Source organism: Rousettus aegyptiacus, unplaced genomic scaffold (assembly GCF_014176215.1).
Source record: "Rousettus aegyptiacus isolate mRouAeg1 unplaced genomic scaffold, mRouAeg1.p scaffold_m13_p_4, whole genome shotgun sequence".
Classification (NCBI taxonomy): Eukaryota; Metazoa; Chordata; class Mammalia; order Chiroptera; family Pteropodidae; genus Rousettus; species Rousettus aegyptiacus.
In genome coordinates this window covers 18,728,723-18,750,681 of record NW_023416307.1, presented here as the reverse complement: position 1 = coordinate 18,750,681, position 21,959 = coordinate 18,728,723, and the positions used below count along the sequence as shown (strand labels likewise).

At 36.6% G+C, this 21,959-nt stretch overlaps 1 long non-coding RNA gene across 5 annotated transcripts; it reads right to left on the bottom strand.

Annotated features, from left to right (window-relative positions):
• Positions 1-9,742: 9,742 nt before the first annotated feature.
• On the bottom strand, positions 9,743-21,520 carry LOC118601758. 5 transcript variants are annotated; one of them, XR_004950573.1, is made up of 4 exons: positions 21,110-21,520; positions 20,603-20,816; positions 19,136-19,317; positions 9,743-9,788 (listed from the first exon to the last, which is right to left on the bottom strand). It is a non-coding gene; the product is annotated as an uncharacterized LOC118601758 (long non-coding RNA). The 5 variants fall into 5 exon arrangements; XR_004950569.1 differs by having other exon boundaries at positions 20,803-20,816; XR_004950570.1 differs by lacking the exon at positions 9,743-9,788 and adding an exon at positions 16,541-18,253 and having other exon boundaries at positions 20,803-20,816.
• Positions 21,521-21,959: the final 439 nt, after the last annotated feature.

The following is a 21,959-nucleotide window of genomic DNA, read 5'->3' as shown; positions in this document are numbered from 1 at the left end:
GGAGTCAACAGTACCCTTCACCTCAGTGCTACATGCTTAACCCCGCTGTTGTCCTTAAACATCGCTCTTTCACAGAGACTGAGAAACCTACTACTCAAGTTGAAGTGTGTTGAAAAGGAAGGGGGATGAGAGAAAAGAGAGAAGTGAGAGCAAATAGTAATGTAGTGGTAATAAAATCATAGATTTACGTAAAGGTAGAAGGAACCAAGGCCTGAAAGAAAATCCCAGGAAAACTCCCTTTCAGTCTGGCTTGTTTCGATGCTCCTTAGAAGATTAAATTAGAGGAAGTATGTCACTTAATATGGTTATCAATTCTATTATGATGTAGAAATGCAAATGTCAACTTTAAGTTATATGGCAGAATTATCTATATTGTCCAGACAACGCTGAGTGCCATGACACACCCATTCACCCACTGATCTTCAAAAAAAAAAAAAAAAAAAAAGTGGTTTCAGTCATCTCTTATGATAGCTTCAGTGATCTGGTCTTTGTAATTCCATGGCTACTGGTAAAATGGCTTCATTCATTGGATCAGCCTCAGAAGTGCTATATTTCTTAGCTTCGGAGGGATATGAGAACGGAGAGGTTGTGGGGTATGTCCTCTAGATACCAGTCCTCCCTTCCTCCTGTCATGTCTGAGGATGGTGAGGGCAAAACTCGCTGCTTAAAAGTGAGTATGTCCATGTGCTGCTGGTTTCTGGACACAAGCATTAGGTAAAGAACCTTATACAGATCTACAATTTTGTTGACTCCTGGCCATCAATAGAAAAGAAACTCTGTGGCTGATATAAATGAAAAAATTGAGGCTAAGCAACTGGTTCAGGACAAGCTTCAGGAAGAAAACCGGAGTCTTTTAATCCTAGTGTTTTCTGTTGTGAGGCATTCCTAGGACTTGGAGTTCGCAGGATTCGACTTTAGGTCCCCACTAACCTTACTTTTGGAGCAGAACAGGTGTACAACCATTTTTCTCATTCTTGGAAGCAGGACTAGGGCCATTCCTACTCAGCCCACAGAGACTGAGAGCAAGGAAGGAAATCAAGTGACTTTTATTTAAGGTGAGTGCTGAGTAAACATGTAGCCACTACAGACGTTAAATGGTTTCCTTCAATGCAGTTTTGGACTTAAAAGCCTTTAAAAATGATACTTTTTACTTTCGTATGCCTAAACTTTTCAAAACCCTTCCCCATATAATTCTCTAATGTTAACCTCACTGTTAGCACTCTACTTGAAGATGCTGTACCGAGCACTGATTCAGAGCACAGACGCTGTAGCCAGGGCTCAAAGCTGGTTAAGCTGTCAGACCTTTGGTAAATTGTTTAGCCTCTCTATATCATGGTTTTCTCACATGTAAAATAAGGATTACATTAGCAATTTCATGGGTTTGTTATGAGGGCTGTATAATTAATATACACAAAACACATAATGGTAATTCGTTCCTCCTAAACTATCAATAAGCATGAGCTATTATGAGTAAATTGGAGCTCTAAGAGATAAAATGATTTAGAGAAGCTAAATTCCACCAAAAATCTTAAGGTCACACAAGACTAGTAAGTGAGGCTATCGGGACTCACATGCTAGTGTAATTATGTCAATTCTAGTACTCATTTTCAATAGTAAAACACTGTATGAATATTTAAATACATGAGAGGAGAGAGGCCCATTGCATTTGTTCAAAATTATAATGTATTTCATTGTGTTATAATTATGTATGAATATTTTTGTCTGTGAAATGAGCTTTTTGGGGATAGAGACCCTGTCATTTTTTTTTTCTATTTTACTGGAACCAAGTATATACAGTGCCTGCTAATATGTATAGATGTTGTGTAACGATGGAATGGAAGACCAATTGAAGGAATGAATAAATAAATGAATGCATTCATGCATAGTTAGCTATTAAAGGAGTACTCTAAATCTGATAAATTAATAAACCCCAAATCATGTCATCATGCTACTTGTAGAAAAGAACTTGAGTCAAGAAATGTCCACCATCAAAACAGCCTAAAGTGGTGTTCTAAGAGCACTTATTCTTAGAACATGATAGTGAAGGGGACTAGTTGATCAGGCGCCTTATAACATTGGAATTCATGTTTCCTCCACATTGTGCCCCCGCCCTCTCATTCCATAGTTTTAAAGGGCCCCTACTCTGCTAAGATTTTCTTTTTTACCTATGAAAGCTATGCTTTAGCAATTACCTAACTTTTGGATCCAGCTTTCTAACCCCCTGATCACTCAGATTTCTATTTCTGCCTGTTTACAGACATAAAAGCTTTTATTATCCAACCCCCTAACTTCCAAGTAAAACCACTGTTTTCTATCATTCTATGACTGGCTACTTGGTGGGCTAATCACTAATAGCAAATAAAGGTTTGAACTCTATGTAAATGAATGGTCTAAAAATAAAAAGTCTGTATGCACCTCACAAAATTTCTTAAGCCATACATCCCCTTAATTTAAGTTTGTGGAAATTATACCCTATCCTAAGTGGCATTTTAATACCAAAGAGATGGCATGGAGCCCTGCTGTATCCCACTTATTCTGTTACTTTACCATGATTTGTAGATCTGCCTGATTTCTCCAAATTCTAGGTTTCCAAATTAATTTAATTAGTTCTCCTCATAAAACCATGATAACTAAATTTCTGCAGCAATTCATCTCAGAGATGCATAGTAAATTTTCCCTTCTTTCTCTCCCCTTGCCCCACCTCCTCCAGGGTTTAATTTTTACCCTTTTCTTCAGCACTTGACACTTGAGAAAGTCAGATATTTAGTTATTATCAGGATCATTATTTTTCCTTCCCTATTTAAATAGCTTAGTCTATACAATACAGTTGCAAGATTCCTGATAATGAGTATATGAATGAACACTTTTATGCTGAATTTTAAAAATTGGGTTGAAATATACTGCTTTTTCAAACTCTTCCAAAAAAGTCCTTCTTAATCTCTTCCAAAAGTATCAAAGATGAAGAAACTCTCTGAAACTTGTTTAGAATAGTGTTTCTATAACAACAAATTGTCTACAAAAAAATAAATTTACATTTATAATAGCATGAAAAACAATAAAATGCTTAAGAATAATTTATCCAAGGAGGTGAAAGATCTTCATTCGGAAAACTATAATACACAGATGAAAGAAATCAAAGAAGACACAAACAAATGGAAGAGTGTCCCGTGTTCAAGGATCGGAAGAATTAATACAATTCCTATCAAGATTCCAATGTTATTTTTTTACAGAAATAGAAAAAAATGCTCATAAACTTTATATGGAACCACAAAAGACTCTAAATAGTCAAAGAAATTCTGAGAAAGAATAAAGCAGGAGGTATCACTTCCTGATTTCAGAGCTGTAGTAATTGAATTAGTATGGAACTGGTATAAAAACAAACAAGTAGACCAAGAGAACAGAATTAAGAGCCCAGAAATAAATCCAAATATATATGGTCAACTAATATTTGATATAGGCGCCAAAAATACTCAACAGAGAAAAGGTAATCTCTTCAATAAATGGTGCTGAGAAAATTGAATATTAACATGGAAAAGAATGAAACTTGACCCCTGTCTTACATCACTTACAAAAAAATAACTGACAGATTAAAGACTTAAATGTAAGACCTGAAGCCATGAAACTCCTAGAAGAAAACAGGAAAAAAAAGTTCTTTAACATAGGCTTTGGTAATGACTTTTTGGAAATAACACCTAAAACACAAGCAACAAAATAAAAAATAAACAGGTGGGACTACATCAAACCAAAAAGCTTTTCAGAGCAAAAGAAACAATCAGCAAAGTGATAAGACAACCTATGTAACAGCAAAAAAAAAAAAAAAAAAAAAAAAAGGTTTGCAAACCATATATCTCATAAAAGGTTAATATCCGAAATATATAAAGACCTCATACAACTTAATACCAAAAAAACCCAAATAATTAAATTTAAAAACAGGCAAAAGACCCGAATAGACATTTTTCCAAAGAAGATGTATGAAAGACCAACAGACATGTGAAAAGATGCTCAATATCACTAGTCATCAGGGAAATGTAAATTAAAACTACAATGAGATATCCCCTCACATTGCGACATCACGCGATATCTGTTAAGTGTCCATCATCGAAAAGACAAAGGATAAAAAGTACTGGCAAGGATGTAGAGAAAAGGGAACCCTTGTGTACACGTTATGGGAGTATAAATTGGTGTAGACACTATGGAGGTTCCTCAAAAAATTAAAACTAGTTCCACCATATGACCCAGCGATCCTGCTTCTGGTAATATCTCCAAAGGAAACTAAAACACCAACCTCAAAAAGATATCTGCACCTCCACGTTCATAGCGGCATTACCTACAATAGCTAAGATACAGAAGCAAGTTAAGCGCACATGGATGGATAAATAGTTAAAGAAGCTGTGATACACATGTACAGTGGAATATTGTTTTTATTCATCCATAAGAAAATGAGAGAATCTTCCCATTTGCAACAACATGGTTGGACCTTGAGGGCATCATGCTAAGTGAAATAAGTCAGACAAAGAACAACGGATACTGTAGGATCTCACATATATGTGTTATCTTATTTAAAAATATCAAACTCATAGAAAAAGAGGTCAGGTTTGTTGTGGTTAGCAGGGTGGGGGTGGGAGAAGCTAAACTGGAGGAAGGTGGCCAAAGGTACCAACTTCAGTTATATAGGTAAGTACTAAGGATGTAATGTATAGAGTGATGGCTATAGTCAACACGGCTGAACAACATACTTGTAAGTTTTTAAGAGAATAGATCCTAAGGTCTCTCACTCCAAGCAGAATTTTTCTTTCTTTCTTTCTTTCTTTTTTTATTGTATCTATATGACATGATGGATGCTAACTAAATCTATTATGGTAATCACTTGACAATATATGTAAATTAAACCATCATTAATACATTAAACTTACACGGTGGTGCATGTTTATTATTTCTCAATAAAACTAGAAAAAAGTGCCTCCAACAGTCTGGAGTACCAACTATTTATTGTACGTACAGCTCTTGCATGGAGCTTTCGAAGATCTTAGGATTTCTGCTGCTTTATAATGATTCCATATTTCACCTGCTTTTCCCATTGCTAATTGTCATTTGGTGTGACAGAAAAAAACTCAGAATAAGGAGTTGGGAGATATCACTTTAACTTCTAGTTTTATTGTTGACTCATGTTTTGGTTTAATGCAGCTAGGTCGCCCCTATTAAGAAGAAAGCGAACATTTACAAAGTGGAATTTTGGGGTAACTAGTATTATTTCTCACACAAGTGACACAGTGCCTGGTGCTGTGTTATTGAGACTTAATTTATTTGTGTTAAACATTTTTCTCACTTTTAAAATACAAAGAGAGATAACGTATTAAGACTCTAATAACATGCTATGATTTAATATGCAATACTATATTACTGGGCTATTAGCTTTATGACAGCAATGTATACATTCATATGTATGTATGGGTGGGGGGTTTATGGTTAGTGATATGACTGAGCTGGGGCAAAGTGTGAGGCAAAAGACTAGGAACGCTTGTTGTGGGATGTTGAGGACAAATTGTTCTTTTTCAGTTTATTAAATTTTAAAACAGGAGAAGATCCCTGAATGTATATGGTTAGTTGAAGAGATGTCAACTAATGGTTGATAATGTGCTTAGTAAAGAATGCAAGACAAATAAAAGGTATCAATCATCTAAATGAGAACATTAGACACCCCCAGTTATATATCATCTTGACCTTTAATACCTCACAGTGAGTAGAGCTGCTAGGAAATACACATATACAGCCACACATACACAGAGACACACACACATACACCCTTGATGCTGTTTTATAATACCTTTCATATAGAGCCACCTAAGCTACCAAGCAATTATGGCAGTTAAAATAATACTTAAAAAAAAAAAACAGGAAATCATTTCTTCTTAGATTTATATTTTTAATAAAATGCTATGCTATTTTTCAGTCCTTCCAGTATGCCTTGTAGAACGTAATGACAGGCTACAATTTTAAATACACTTAGCTTTCTTTCCTCTGAATAATGTTATTTGACAGCCTCCACTCTGCCTCTTTTCTTGTCATTAAGAACAGCTTCTGTTTGGTCGGAGTTTAAGGTAGACTAATTGTATAGTTCTAGGAACACAATTGCCATATTTTGAGAGGTGAAGATGGGAATTTAAAAAATGGATCCGTCTTTATCAGGAAGAAATAGATTCAACACCTCTGAGCTGTAAGGTAATAGTCGCCTATTTATATCATATTAGTGGATTACTGCATTTTATGACTTCTCTTATAACTTGAAATCCAGAGAGATATTGTTCAAATCTTTTGGTCAGAATCTCAGAAGTCTTCCCAGAGTTCTATTTTGCCTTATCTTTTGGAATGTTTCAAGAGCTGTAAATCTATATCATTTTGAAAAGTTGCCATTTTAAATGAAGTATTTAATTTGGAACTGATAAATATTTTTAAACTTTACAAACTATGGTATATTTATTCTCAACAGATAGCAAAGAAGACCATTTTCATAGGAAAGGTACATATTTCCATTTCAAAGGAAATTAAAAAAAATAATTTTGAGATAATTAGTTGATGACAATAATTAATATGCATTTTAACTATTTCCTCTCAAATCTCCAATTGAGTTCATCCAGCATCTCAGGAAGTCAGAGGAGGCATGTGTTGTTGAAAAAAAAACTAGTATGGTATCTGGAGGTTAAGCAGCTTGCCAGCTTCACTAAATCAAGGAATGGAATTTCTGTCCTCCAGATCATAGCAGAGTGGGATGAGATGGATAGATCAGGTATTTTGAAATAGAGGGAGGATAGAAACAATCCTTCCAGAGTAAGGGCCCCACCCTCCTTCCACAGGGCAGCTAAAGGTTATAATCCTTGTCTGGGTCCAAGAATGACAGGAATATTTTTGAACCGAACAGTAAGACTATCTATGGGAAAATGGCCCATGATTTACTTCTTGAGTGGATGTTGCTCACTGCAGCTCCTACTGCCTCTCAGTGCTGTCTGCAAAGCTTCAGTGACAGGCAGAGAAACAGGAGACCTTTTTTGCTGTCCTCTCTCTTCATTGAGGATTGAATACTAATGTGCTGGAGCATCTCACCAACCTCCTTTCCTTTTAGGATCGAGATCTCCAGGGTACAATTGAGTTGATCACAAATTCACAGAAAGAGTTCATTTCTCCTAGGTGGCCATGGAGAAGTGAAGACGCGAGTGGGCTCCATTTCACAGCACAGTGATTCTCAGCAGTTTCAACCTGCCTGGCCTTAAGACTCAGTGAGTCAGCGGTGGTCATTAGGTCACTATCTCTCTGAAACTTATGGTAATACACCACCTGGGGCAAGTGTTTGTTTAACCACAGAAAGAACAGAGGAGGCTGAGAGGGGAAGGGACAGTCTGAAAGGGACTAACAATGGAAGCACAGTGTTCTTGTAGGTAATCCCATTGTCCCACCTTAGAAACTGCATATCTAAATGAAATGCAGGGAGGAGGGAGAGGGTAAAAGGGGTCAAATATGTGGCGACAGAAAGAACTCTATGGGCGGTGAATGTGCAATGCAAAATATATACATATATGTATATACATATGTGTGTGTGTGTGTGTGTGTGTGTGTGTGTGCGTGCCTTACTGTTGAATTGTACACCTGAAACTTACTGGATTTCATTAACCAATGTCATTATAATAAAAGTAAATAATTTTTTTCAATGGGAAAAAAATAAATAAATGAAAGGCAATGACAAGATTCCATTTGACCGCACCTGGTTTCCAAAGATTACAGAGGTAATTCAGGAGATACGCAGTGTCTCCCCAAGGTTTGCTGGAGAACACAATTGTGTATACAACCTGCATTCAGCAGTTCCCTGTTGCCCTCCTTGTAAGACATGGTCTACAGGAAGAAGCCAGCTGGAAAAAGTTTAAAACCTTTAACAAGATTTATGAAGCCTGTCCTCTCCCTCCTTAGGTATTTCTCTAGTCAACTACCACTCTGCTACTCTTGCCTCTTACTTCTTGCATACTCAAAAACACTCTACACTCCAAATTATTTGTAGTTTCCCAAATCCACCATGCTCCCTTACACCCCTCCCTTCTGGGGGTTATCTTCCCTAACCTCTCCTTATTTGTCTGCAAATATCAACCAGTTTATCTTTCAAGAATTAGCTGAAGCTTCACCTCTTGTGTAAAGCCTAATCTGGTCCTACCTTGTCCCACTCCCAATAAAATTGACCATTTTACTTTTATAATCCCACATAGCTCAATTAATTATACTTATTTGTTTACAAGTCTATCTTGTTTGGTGAGACTGTGAGTGCCCGGAGGTGGCGCCTGTGTCTTATCTTTGAGTCTCTTAAAACTAACTGTAGTGCTCTTACATTTAAAAATATTTGTTGAATAAATAACGATCGGTTTTCTGCTCCATTCTATCTAACCTCCTGGATACAACAACTCAGTTGCCGTTCTTGAAGCAGTGAGGAATTTGGGAGAATGGAATTAAATGATTCTGAAAACTCAGGTCCAACACTAGTTTTCAAACAAGTTTTTGTCATGGTGGAACAAATTCTCTTTTGAGATAATTCAGTGGAAAGGTTCTCTCTGCTGATTAGGATGAATTGTATGGGTTGTGGTTGTGCTGAGTACTAACTGTTTGAAAGCAATTTATTTACTTTTTTTTTTCTATTTTCATCCCCAGATAAGTATAATCAAGGGAATTTTAAAACAATACTGAGACCCAGATATTCTGGTTAAATTGGCCTACAGTAGGGCCTGGATTTGGGATGTTTAAGCTTATCACGTGATTCTAATGTACAACTAGGGCTGAAGACTGCTGCTTTAAGGAAACTTAGCCAATGAATTCTGTCCATTGAAAAACTTTACAGGTCCAGCTGAAACTTAATGGGCATTTCCCGCTTAACATGTCCATAAGCAAACATGTCCCCTGCATCAAAATAAATGGCAATTTTATCCTTCCAATGACAACAAAATCCTGCAGCTGAGAAATGAAAGAGTTAGTTGTTGAATGGTAGGAGAAGAATCTAGGTAAAATGGGGTGGGGAGAGAGAGGGAAATAAAGAAGGGGAAGACTTTGGCTGTAAACAGAGATGGAACATGGGGTGCTAATTATTAGTGGAATTAAAATCAAGGGACTTGTTTATAGTTTGTTTTACAAATTTGGAGAAGACTGATTTTATTTAAAAAATTATGAGAAAAACCCAGTTAAAAAAAATGTATTGAGCAAATTTCCTACTTTCTCTAAGTCTCTTGGTTATCATATGATTATCAAGAGTGGATAGGTGATATGGCTGATGAAACAAAATCCATGAATTGAGGAGCTCTTTAGAAGACATGCTTACAGAATTTGTATTTGGATATGGGGTGAAGCACAGGGAGGAGTCCAAGAATGACATCCGAGGTTTTGCTGGCTTATGAGGGCTGGCGGTGCCCTTCACTTAGAGAACAGAGGAGATTTCAGGGAGGAAAGGAGAAATTCTTTTTTAGACATGGTATATTCCAGGTGGTATTTATTATTCAACATTACAATTCTTTATTGAAGCATTTAATTTCTCGCAGGGGCTATAAGGATATAAATTGTGAATAATCCCAGATCCTGTCTTTGAGTAGCTTGCAAACTTTCAATGAAGACCAGAAAATGATCACAATTAAAGAAGAATAAGGTGTCATAAAAATTATGCAAAGATCTAAAAGTATGCAAAGAAAAGTAAGATTTGTTGTTTGTTTGTTTGTTTGTTTGTTTTTTCCACGTGTGTGAGGTCACCGGAGATAAGATTCAGCAAAGACCTAAAGAAGAGATGATGTTTGAAATCAGTCTTGAAGAACAAACAACATTTCTATAGGCAGTAGGTCTGGGGAGAACATTCCAGGGGAAAAAACTGTCTCCATAACAGCACAGAGCTGTGATGGGGCCAGGGATGTTCGCTAGACTAGCACCATAGGCTCATGGTAAAGTAGGCTATATGTAACCAAGTACTCAGCAAAGAATCTAGAAAGATAGGCTGGACTTTGGATTTAAGGAAGTGATTCAATGTCCCTTAGTCTCAGTTTTCTCACTTCTAAAATTGACCTAATCATACCTTTCCCAGGATTGTTTTGAGATATCTGTTCTATAATGTTTAATAAATGGTAGGTATTATTATTTTGCAGAGGTCATTTTACCAAGGTGAGGAGTTTATGTTGTCTTAGCCATTTTTTATGGAAGGTTTGCACAAGGTAACTATGGTTGAAATAATCTGCCATCACTATACTACAGGAATTCACCATAATAAATATATATAAATACTATAGGATTCAGGGAGAGGGGCAGGGAAAACAGTAAGGAGACTATTTTATAGTCAGCTAGTAGATCAATAACTGATCCTCAGGGTGAAGCTGCTTAATATTCATTCAATGATATCAAGATTTTATTTTTCAGAATATACAGATCTTTTCAAATTTTCTTCCCTTTCTCTCGCACTGTTTTACCACCATATTTGTCTGCCAGTGGGCAAAAGGAAGATCAGGGAAACTTCAATCAACCCATGTTACCATAAATGAAAGAGGAACTTAAATATCTATGGTTAGTATGTGAATGTAAGCATCTTTGAAAGATTTGGATGGGGCAGGCTGAAATTAACCACTTAAATTTAATATTTTATGTAGAATATATATTTCAATAATTCTGAACTTCCTTTTGTTTCAACCATACAAGTGAGTCACTATAGCACTGTAAGAACTTCTATATAAATACTTTTCTATCACTTAATTAAAATGGGTGGTAGGGCAGTGCTCACTCGGAGTCGTGGTTAGGTGCCACTGAGCAGCCGCATAGGAACTTGCACAGTCATTTAACAATTCTGAACCAAAGTTTTTCATCTGGAATTTTGTGGAAGTAATATTTTTATTCCCTGCCTCATTCTCAGGATTACATGAAGATCAAATGAGGTAACAATTATATAAAATGTTAATGTGTTATAAGCCACAAATGCAAAGGACTGTTATTTAGACAAATACATCCACATCAATAAGGTACATTCCTTATAAACCATATTAGAAATTTTCCCACTTAGTTTGCTTCCCTGCCCTCTGAAGATCTGCTCTATTCGTCCTTTTCATCTGGCGAGCATTTCACCTTCACACGCTGACCACAGTTAACCTCACATTTTCAGTGAGATTTCCAAAGTATAATTTCCAACTAAGTAGACATTTTGTCATTTCGAAATTGTGTTGTTCACCCTCCCCTGTGTTTTGGGATAAGTGCAGGAGGGTTTGATTTCAAGCTTAAATTATTTCACTAAGGGCAATTTTGGAGAGGGGAAAGTTATTTTTCACTCACTTAATAAAATAACTTCTTGTACAGCAAACTCTCTCTCATTAAGGACTGTGCTGTAGACTCCAGAGATGATTTAACAGACTGAGTCAGCATCTTCATCTTGTGATGCATTGGAAGATGTGTTAGTTCCCCTAGGGAGGAAGAAGGAAAATTGAAAATAAAATCTTATTTCCCTTCTTTTGGTTGATTTCCTGTTTTTGCCAACAAAATGAAGCAGTTACTTCTGAAATACAGTCACATAGATGAGAAAATGTGTATAATTTCTTAATAAAGGAGGGTACTTGCATAATTAAATGGAAATTTAATGCATTTTAAGGAAAGAAAAAGCATTTCAACTAAGTTTCTGGCAAATAATAATGAAGGGAAAAAAATCATTGAAAACATTTGAGACTCTGAAGCCACACTTCTGTTGATACATATGGCGTTAATGGATTCTCAGCTCCTCTGCCTCCTGGTAAGCAGATGGTTTTATACTTGTGCTAAAACTAGAGGTTAGTTGGCTTGGTAGAAAAAAAGAAAATGACCTTTTATCTTACATTTAGTTTTGGACCTAATGATTTGTGGATTTAGCTCTGTCAAAGGATGAATATGACAAACTTTTCAAATATATGTCGTCATGCTTAATACCCTTTAAGATACTCAAACATTGACTGGGATTGGTAAATAAATCACAGTTGACTTGGCTGGGGGAGTTGGGGGGGGCAGGAGTGGGGTGGAAGAATATACTCTGTGATATATATATGTATATTCTCTCCTTCCCAGCCCTCCTGCCCCCCCAACTCTCTCAGCCAAAGCCAAGTTTTATAACAGCTACCTCTCTTATTTTGGGCAATATTAAGTAAGGGAATTAATTTCCCATTAGATTGCCTGCTCAAGTATACAAAATGCAAACAAAAATAGCACACTAAAAAAAATACTAGTTTCTGATAGGTTTAATTAGAAAGTAATATTTCTGTAAATAATTGTGCTGCTGTGAAATTATAGTAATAAGATTCCCCCACCACACACACACACACACACATACACATTTTATTAGAAAAATATTGGGCCCATTTCAAATCCTAACTAACTTAATTTAAAACTGCATGTTCTATATAGTGGTTACATATTTTTTTAGTTAATTAACCATACATTTTACGAATGGAAACAGTACTTTTAATTGATAAGCATGGCATGCTTATAAATGAAGTTTAAACAAAAGTGACACTCTGGGAAACAAATGTAACCATTTGACTTCTCAGAAGCAGCCTGTTTAGAACCCATCTAAGAAAATTACAGACCTTTGCATCTAAGATTCATGGCTGGCAGCTGAAATATACATGAAAGTCAAGAGGCGGAGTTGATACCTTCCTTTTGGTCAGGCAGAGGTGCTAGGGCCAAAACAAGGGAAGGGGATGGGCTAGATCCTGGAGAATTATATCAATAAACACGTTCTCACCTGGGCTCCCTACATCCCTGGAAGCCAGGACTCTTTCAACACCAAACACAATTGTGGTGAGATAATTCCACAAGGACAAGGAACTCTCATCTTCTTCAGAGTTTGGTGTTTACAAAACACTCCGGAGAAAATGTATGGAAATACATAGCATACCAATTGATTGAGTGACATTATTTGGATCAAGAGATGACTGGATGGAAAACTGTGACACATTAAGAGGAAAAAAACAGGTTCAAAACATGTGCTGTACAATTTCTTTTCTTTGAAAAATATTTCTATAAATGTACTTCAGAAAGACTACAATGAGATGTAGCAAACAAATGCTTAATGAGGTGGAGGAAATACAGATGACTTTCATTTTCTTCTGACTTATCTGTATTTTAGAACAATCATATGTTTCTTTTAGAACAAGAAAAAAGCTCTTAAAAAAGACTTATGGCAGAAAAACATTCAAGTTATGATAACATGGGGCAGTAATTATTAGACTAGTAAATCTCTAGACTTAAGGGAATAGAAAGCAATTAAAATATAGACATAAAGAACATAGTATTTATATTTCCTTTCATACCCTGGAACAATACATATTTGAGAAGCGAAATATTTAGCTGAGTAAAGCTGTATATATTCAAAAAGTCCTATTTCATGGTGTCTGTTAGCATTTAATAAGAGTTACTATGTGATGAGTGGTGCACTAAACAAAAATCCAGTTAATACAAATACCATATTATATAAGGATAGCTTAGCTTTAAAAAAGAAAAACTGGTCCCTGTATCTCTGAAACAATTTAAAACTTGAATTGAGAAATATTACCATTAATAACTATAATATGTCAAGCCCAGAAACCACCAGGAATTGTAAAGATTAAAGAAAATTGAAATATGCAGTGATGGAGAAGATAATGGGAAACAGGCACTTTCACATGCTATTAGTGGAAATATGTTTTCACTGCTCTAAAGGGCAGTCCAGTAGTACTCATCAAAAGTCTTAACATTGTTGATATCTTTACAATCAGCATTTTCATTTCTAGGAACTTATCCTATGGAATGTATAAGAATGTGAACAGAGTTATAGGGATGCTCATAGCAACATTGTTTATGACAGTGAGAAATTAGAAATAGCTTATACCGCATAGAAGAGTGTTTTTGGCTTTCACACTTGATTAAATTATGATAATACATTCAAGAGTATACTGTGCAAGCATTCATAAGAGTTTGTGCATGAATATATCTAATAAACACAATGCTGAACAAAAGAAGGAAGATAGACATGAGAGTATATACTATATGTCATTCATATCTAGTTCAAACAAGGCCAAAAATAACCAGTGGTTAAATTCGGGTGTGCAGAGAAGGGCTTCTAGAGTTCTGTCAGCGTTCCGTTTTTTGGTCTCAGACTGATATGTGGGCATGTTCACTTAATGAAATTACTTGAACTGTACGCTGATTTGTTTTTCTGCACGTCTGCTATAATTCAATAACATTTACCAGAAGAAATGATAAATTGTGGATGTCCACTGGATATTAAGTAATTTTTATTTTTAATATTCCCTAAAACTGTTATAATAAATATATATATGTGTGTGTGTGTGTATATATATATATGTATATATATATATTACTTTTGTAAGGAAAACAGTCATTATGCAAATATGAAAAGTATGTGTAATTTTTCATGATAAGGGATATTTTTGCCTTATTCAAAGGTGCTTCCCTTTTCCCAAGGAATTCAGATAATAGAATGCATTGTCTTTTAATCATCAATTTGAAAAAATCCAACATAGTCGTTTCTGATACATAATATCTTTTGAGGATTTAGCTTACTTATTATAAAAAACAAAAACTATTCTTAGGCCCTTATAATAATAACGCTTAATTCACAGACACATCTAAGTCATATTTAAAACAGAAAAGCTGGGGAAGGATTTTTCCAGATATATAGAGAATTTGACATTTATCCAGTTGAACTCTTGTTTGGTCTGGGAGACGTGGAGCAGGAGGATAGTTGTCCCAGGCCAGAGTAATTTCAAGATCTGTTTTTCCTAAGTCAGTAATGTGCTCTCTGTCACCAAAATAATGCAAAGATACATTTCGACTTGGATAATTTTAAAATGTACACATCAAAAAGGAAAACAAGAGAAAGGAAAAAGTCCCCCTTTTTTATAGCTCGTCTCAGTTAATCATTCTAATAATATTGAAATGTATATAAGATATGTTTGTGTGTGTGTGTGTGTGTGCTCACATATGCTTGTGAATAGTTTTATAGATGAGAAAACTGGAGTATAGAAAGTTTAGAGACAGGTAAGGGTTAGAAACTATACAGAAACTCTGGGTCTCACTAGAAGTCTTAAAAACAAGATCATGCCTTTCAGAATGAGAAGTGCCCTGTGCTTGGAAAAATTTCACGCTTCACAATGAAGAACATGTCTTTCCTTCCTTCCTTCCTTCCTTCCTTCCTTCCTTCCTTCCTTCCTTCCTTCCTTCCTTCCTTCCTTCCTTCTTCTCTCTCTCCTCTCTCTTTCTCCCTCTTTTCTTCTCTCTCTCTTTCTTTCCCTCTCTCTTTTTGTTGTGAAACTTTTCATCAAGTTTTAAATTTCTCTTTTTGCTTTTTAAAATTCTATACTTTGACTTCTAACTCTTCTTTTTAATAACTATGTAATTTGGGGGAAATTAAACAACCTCTTTCTGCTTAAGTTTTTTTATTGTAAAATGTAGATAATAATGGAAACTTGTTTTTAGGGTTGCGAATAAATGAATAAATGAGTTAATACATCTCACATCTTTGGAAAAGTATATGGTATTTAGAAGGTGCTCAAAAAATGTTATCTATTATTATCTATTTCAAGATAAAATGTCTAAAGTGATATTATTAGTACAACATTACCAGTCCTAACAAATATCAAATTATCTTCTTAGGAAAATTTCAGGTTAAAAGTATGGGAGCACATACTTTTAACACACATTACATGTTCATAAACTGTAGGCCTGTAAACCCAAGTTTCACAGACTGAGATAAAACCCATTCACACATTCAGTCACTTAAATAACTAATTTTTATAGGGTGACAAACTATAGCATTTCTAACTTCTTTAGATGCCAGGAAGAAGTGTTAGCATCTTCCAAGATGAAGTCTTAAATGGATAATAAAAAATGAAAGAGTTTTCTGGCTACTACTGTTTTCTAAGATAGGTCTGAGCAAACAGAGAAAGTTCCATGGACACTATCGAGTTTCCATGTCACATATAACATAGCATTCTAAGGACCATCAAACCGCAGTGTAATCTGTACATACTACATTTGGAGTCTGAATTGTTTCTTATTCTTCAAATTCTTATGAAGTGGCTACTTAGTCTGCTAGGCTCAGTACTAGGCTCTGATTCTAGAACTAGAAACAAACAAAACAAATCCAAAACACCAAACCACCCTGCTGCTTTTAAACTGCTTAGAATGTAGTCAGATAGAGATGAGTGGAAGGCATGTATTACAGAAAAGGAATCCAGTTCTGAGAGAAGTAGGGGATTTTGATTTCAGAAATGAGAAAGTGCTGTAGCCGCCAGCCCCCGAAAGACACATGGACTACCAGAACTCAGTGAGTTATAGGAAACACACTCTTTATTCAGCCAGCTGGGTCTGCCAGGGGTATGCAGACCCCAAATTAAGCAACCCTGAAGCATAGAGGTACAGGATTTTTAAGCCCCAAATCCCATTCTTTATTCTGTCTGAACAAAAGGTCTATCTTTCTTCTACTTATTATCTGTCGACCTGTAGGTCAGGTGTACAAGCAGGGGTACAGAAGCAGAAAGCTTATTGTTAGAATGTTATGTTCCCATAGGTAATAGCCTATGTTTCCATGGCAATAGTCAAATAGTAATTTTCCCAGCCAGCACAAAAGGATAGGGTTAGTTTAGCAAAGGGGCAGAAGGGAAAACTGTCGTAAGCAGAAGGAAGAACACATAAAAAGCTCAGAGACCAGATGCAGCCACATACTTTGGGAACTGCAAGAAGCTCACTACTGACTGACGTAGAAACTCCTGACTCTCATTATGCAACTGAATCTTCTTAGGAGGTGTTTCTCTTCCCCTTTCCTTCCTTCCCCTCTTCTTTCCTTCCCTTCGCCTTTTAAATACTAGATTCCCTCTTTGATGGTCTCCTCCTTTCCCTCGGAGATTGTAAAGTACTTGGTCAAGAGGTGGTGCCATGCATTGCCCTTTTTAGAAGTACGCGGTGATGCCAAAGTGCAAAGCAGTGAAAACAGCGGAAGACAGCACCAAGCTTTGGCCTCGACTGTTACAGGAAGTCAACTGAATACCACTCTTAGAATGGTTTTAAAGGAGTCCATGTATGGACAGAATATAGTTAGAGATTCACTTGGAAAGATTACTTTAACTGATTTGTGGAGACCGAATGGAGGAGAGCAAAGCCAGAGGCAGAGGGACCGGTTAAGAGGCTCACGTAGTAACCCGGATTACTGCCTATGGCTTTCCTGGTGGTTTCTCAAAGCTGGTCTCTTAAATGTAGCAACTTTCTTTCAAAAATACATAGGCTGTCATTAAGTGCTAAAGCTTGAAGGTGTGAAAGAAAAAAAACGGGTTCTACGGAAAGAAAGTACACAGGGTGATCTGATTGTAAATTCTTAACTGGGCTAGTCATGGTGGGTAGTCACATCCCAGGTATATAACTTTTTAGTGAAAGGTTTATATTTTCCTTAAGTAAGCTCTGTCTATTGTTTCTGTGCTTCAGTGACCACCCTAAAGAGATCATGTAATCTTAATTAGCCTATAATCCAGGTTCCACCTTGCTTTCTCCCACCTCCATGTAATCTTCCTTAAGTTCCCTCCTTAACATCAAATGCATAAAAGAAGCTGCAAAACTGTTATTTCCCAGAGCATCTGAGATCTTGCTTCCCAGCATCTGTCATCTGTTTGGCTCAAATAAACTCTCACAAAAATTCTCTACAAGTTTCAACCTTTCTTACATCAACAAGGGAAAATCACCAAACAATGACCTCTCACAAACCACAGGGACAATTATTCAAACAAGGGTTCTTCTCCCCACATGGTTTTTAAGTAATGTATAGTTTCCCTGAAATTGTGAATAAAATTTGTATCTGTCTGGGCATGGGTATTTTTCCAGAGTGGAAGTCAGCAGTTTTTATCAGCTCAGCAAACCACCACATAACCCGCCAAGGTCAACAGCACACAAAGCAGGAACAGTGGCCTAACAGTGGATAAAATGGGCATATTTAAAAATTTAGTCGTTTTTGAAACCTAACAAAGCATCGGAATAATCTAAGGAGCTCGTGAGAAGTACAGCATTCCAAACTTCATCCCAGAATTATTGAATCAGGGTCTATAGGGGTCGACCAGACTGATTTCAGTTTCCAGCCAGGTTTAGGAACCACTGAGATACTTACAGTAAATGTATTTCTTATAGTCTCCATTATCTCGTTTTTTATTTTTGTAAATCTTCATTATTTATGCAGAAACACTGAACCAAGATCTTTCTGTTAAAATAATATAACATCATGAATTCTACAGTTCTCCAAGTGTGGGATCATAGTCACGGTTCAATTTATAATTCTGGAGAATTTTTTGAATTGGAAGATTTATTTTTGTTTTTGTTTTTGTTTTTTTGTCTATATCTCTGTTCCCCTCTCTCCTTACCAAAAATCACCACTCAGTCCTCTTCTAATAATACTGCTTCTACTTAAGAGTTTTATGCCAAGGTGAAAATCATCCTAAATTGCCTTATCTCAGCACTTGAGCAAGAGGCTTCCTGGTTTGGGGAAATCATTTTCGCTCATATGAATCTGGCCTTCCCATGAATAGCTTTCTTATTTTCCTCTCCTTATGCTATCTGCTCTACATCTAGTATCCAATACAAGGCAGAAACAGCTTGTTATCAACTGCGGAAAAAAAGAAACATAAGGCTCTTAGGAACCTTGAATCTCATTTATTGTAGTACTCAAGGCGTACTCTAGAGTATCTGAAAAGCTTTAGATGATTAAAAATGAAATGTAAGAATGTGTTGTCCCGGACAATTACGAAGGCATAAAGGAAACCTTTTGTATATTGCTGGGCTGCGGCTACCTCCAAGGACAGCTTGAAACAGCAGCGAAAACATTACGATATTCAGAAGGGCTGACTATGTAGGACTGATACAGTATTTGGTATTATTTCTGGCTCTATCGGATTTAATAATATAAATTTGACATAGTCCAGTGTTCTGAAGGACAGCAACACAATTGCTGTTTTGGTGCGAAACTTCCTAAAAGAGAACTATTTTAAAGAAGTTTACAAACATAATCTATGCTGAGAAAATCTAATTAAAAAAAAAATGTTTTTCCTAAGACTGGGGTTAGAATCCTTTGAGTTTTACTTTATACCTGCTCCCTTTTCGTTTGTATTTTTATCTCCCGCTTCCTCTTGTGATTCTTTGTTTCGCAGTTCGACATCTCATTGTTATCTCTCTCTTCTGGTGTTTATCCCAGCTTCTTCCTTAGAATTCTGCAGCGCAGCACCATGGAGCTTGGCGGCGACTCTTAGGAGCAAACATGTTGTGCTTCTTCTGTAAGGTTATCCAAGAAAAAGAAAGGACCAGGAATTTGAAGGGGATACAGTCTGCGTGCGCAGTTCTCAACCCCTTACTTTCCATGGACTCCCTATTGTTATTATTCTCTTGCGTTTTATATTCCCATTCATTTTTTTCTTATTTAATGTATAATTTCTTATTGTCGTGGTAGTAACAAGGTATCAGACCCTTTTAGGTTTAGTCTTTGCTACCAACCTAGAGTATTATTGGATAAAGAAATGAAGTCTGTCGAAGCCTGACAATTTTTTAATTTGTCTGCAAAGATGTACTCCAAACTCCAAGCATACCTCACATCTATGTCCAATCCTCCTTCTCTCCACATTTAGGACTGTACTGTGAGAGAAAATGGTTTAAGGACACCCCAGTACAAAAAGGCTTTTTGCTATAGCAATGGTTCCCAGTGGGTTGGTTTTGTCCTCTCCCACCCAGCGACATTTGACCATATTTGGAAACATTTTTAGTCATCAAAACTGAAGGTGCATTACTGGCATCTAGTGGGTAGAAGTCAGGGTTGCCGCTAAATGTCCTACAGTGTACCCCTTCTTCGTCATCCACTTCACCCTCTGCCGCTAAACAAAGTTATCCAGTCGAAATGTTAATAATGCCGAGGTCATGAAACCAACCCTGGTTGAGACATTGGCCATGCCTTGTTATGTGACCTGCAGAGGAATGTGTCCATGAGACCTGATGCTGACTCACAGATGACAATCGTGCTACCTTTGGGAAAACTAGCTATGCTTGTTAGACTTGATGGGTATTTATGTGTCTACCAGACACTTTGTTTGTGATGGAAAGTGAAATGGAATCTGTTAAGCAGGGGCTGGGATGGAACACAATCAATTTATTTAAAGAACACTAACTGTGGGTTGGCTGCCCCTGGCTCTGCCTTCAGCTGGCCATGGGGCTTGAGCAAGTCACCTCACCGCTCTGGCCCCATGTTCTCTTATCTATCAAATAAAGATTTGAACGAGCCCATGCCTTCTTCTTCCAAAATTGAGTAATGAATGAAAAAATTAACTCACGGTTAAATGGAACTTATTAAGATAGTTTAGACTAGACACCTTCTTAAGCTGTGGTTCTCTAAAAAATTTCTCATCGAAAACAAAAGTCATCTTAAATATCTGCACTCAAAATTTATTGTCTTGAATAAGCTTCATATATTAAGAAAACAGAATATCCATTGGTGTTTATTTAAATGCTGTCCCTCTGCCATGTGCTTCTTAGAAAACTAGTTTGTCTAGCTACTTGTTTTACCGCTTACCTTGAAGAACCGTCAGTGTTTTTTCTACCTGATATACAACAATCCACTGACTGGAAAAGCTTCCTGGAAAAGGCACCAGGGTAGTCAGGTCTAAGGGGAGCCATCGGGAATTGTGGCTTTTGTGATGACCTCAGTCTTTATCCTACACCACTCCCTTCTCTGAAAATTCCTTGGATCCATGGAACATTGGTCTGACTCACCAGCACCCAGAAGTCTGTAAGAAGAGATGAGAAAAAGAAAAGGAAACAGGATTGAATAGTCGCCAAACACTCAGCACATACCACTTGCTTTATAAATGTTATCTGATTTAATCATCATGAATACCTGATGCGGTGGGTAATATTAACATTACTTTACTGATAAGAATTCAAAGCTCAGAAAAGTTATTTATAAGCTGTAAAAAAAATCTGATTCAAAGAGATTTAAATAATAAAAGGAATTTACTGGGTCTCACGACTGCTAAGTCTAGAGGTAAACATAGATGTAGAGCTTGGGCCAAAGCCATACCATGTATCATCATTGTACCAATTTCTGTTCCTCTTCGGTCTTTTCTGAAATGTTGGTTTTGGCTTCGGGCCACCTGGTCCCTCCCAGAAGCTCTGGCCTCCCCATAGGACCTCACTCCTCACTGCTTTTCAGTAGACTGCGGTTCCCACACAGGCTGTAGGATTCACTCTCTCACTGGCTCTTGTTGAGTCATACATTTTTACTGAAATAATCATGCTGTGTTGAGCGGGGTGAGTTTGTGCTGGGAAATGTTGATCAATTAGGGTGGTGCCGCTGGGTCAAAGGTACAAATTACAAATTGAATTCCTCAAAGAAATATCTGGGTACTCCTGATAAGAAAAATTTGAAGGACTAGATATTTAGGTGACAACTCAAAAGTCCACCAGTAGGTTAGGAAATTAGCAAAGTGCCTGCAGTCTCTACTACAATAATAATTTTTGAACAAATCTAAAACAAACTTTAAATTTTAATATCAAATACACAGAAAGAAGATTGCCGGAATCTGGGCTATTAATCCTTAATTCCCAATTATGACCTAGAATATCTGATTTTATATTAGTAATGTAGAGTTTATTATTTAGTGATATTTTGAGGTTGGTCTTGATAAGGCACGGAAACAACAGTTCTACTAAGTAGTTTTGTTTTTGTTTTTTTTCACTGATCATATTACTGGAAACGTATTTGTCACTCTTCAGTGGAAATCCTCATATCCTCATGAAAAGGTAACTAGGATAGGTTGGTTCCCTGCATTCAACCCTTCTGATTCTCTTGGAACAGAATCAATAGAAAAAATCTGAAAGATCTCAGGATCCTAACCAGTATCTCCCCCGCCCCCAACATGTCATGAATT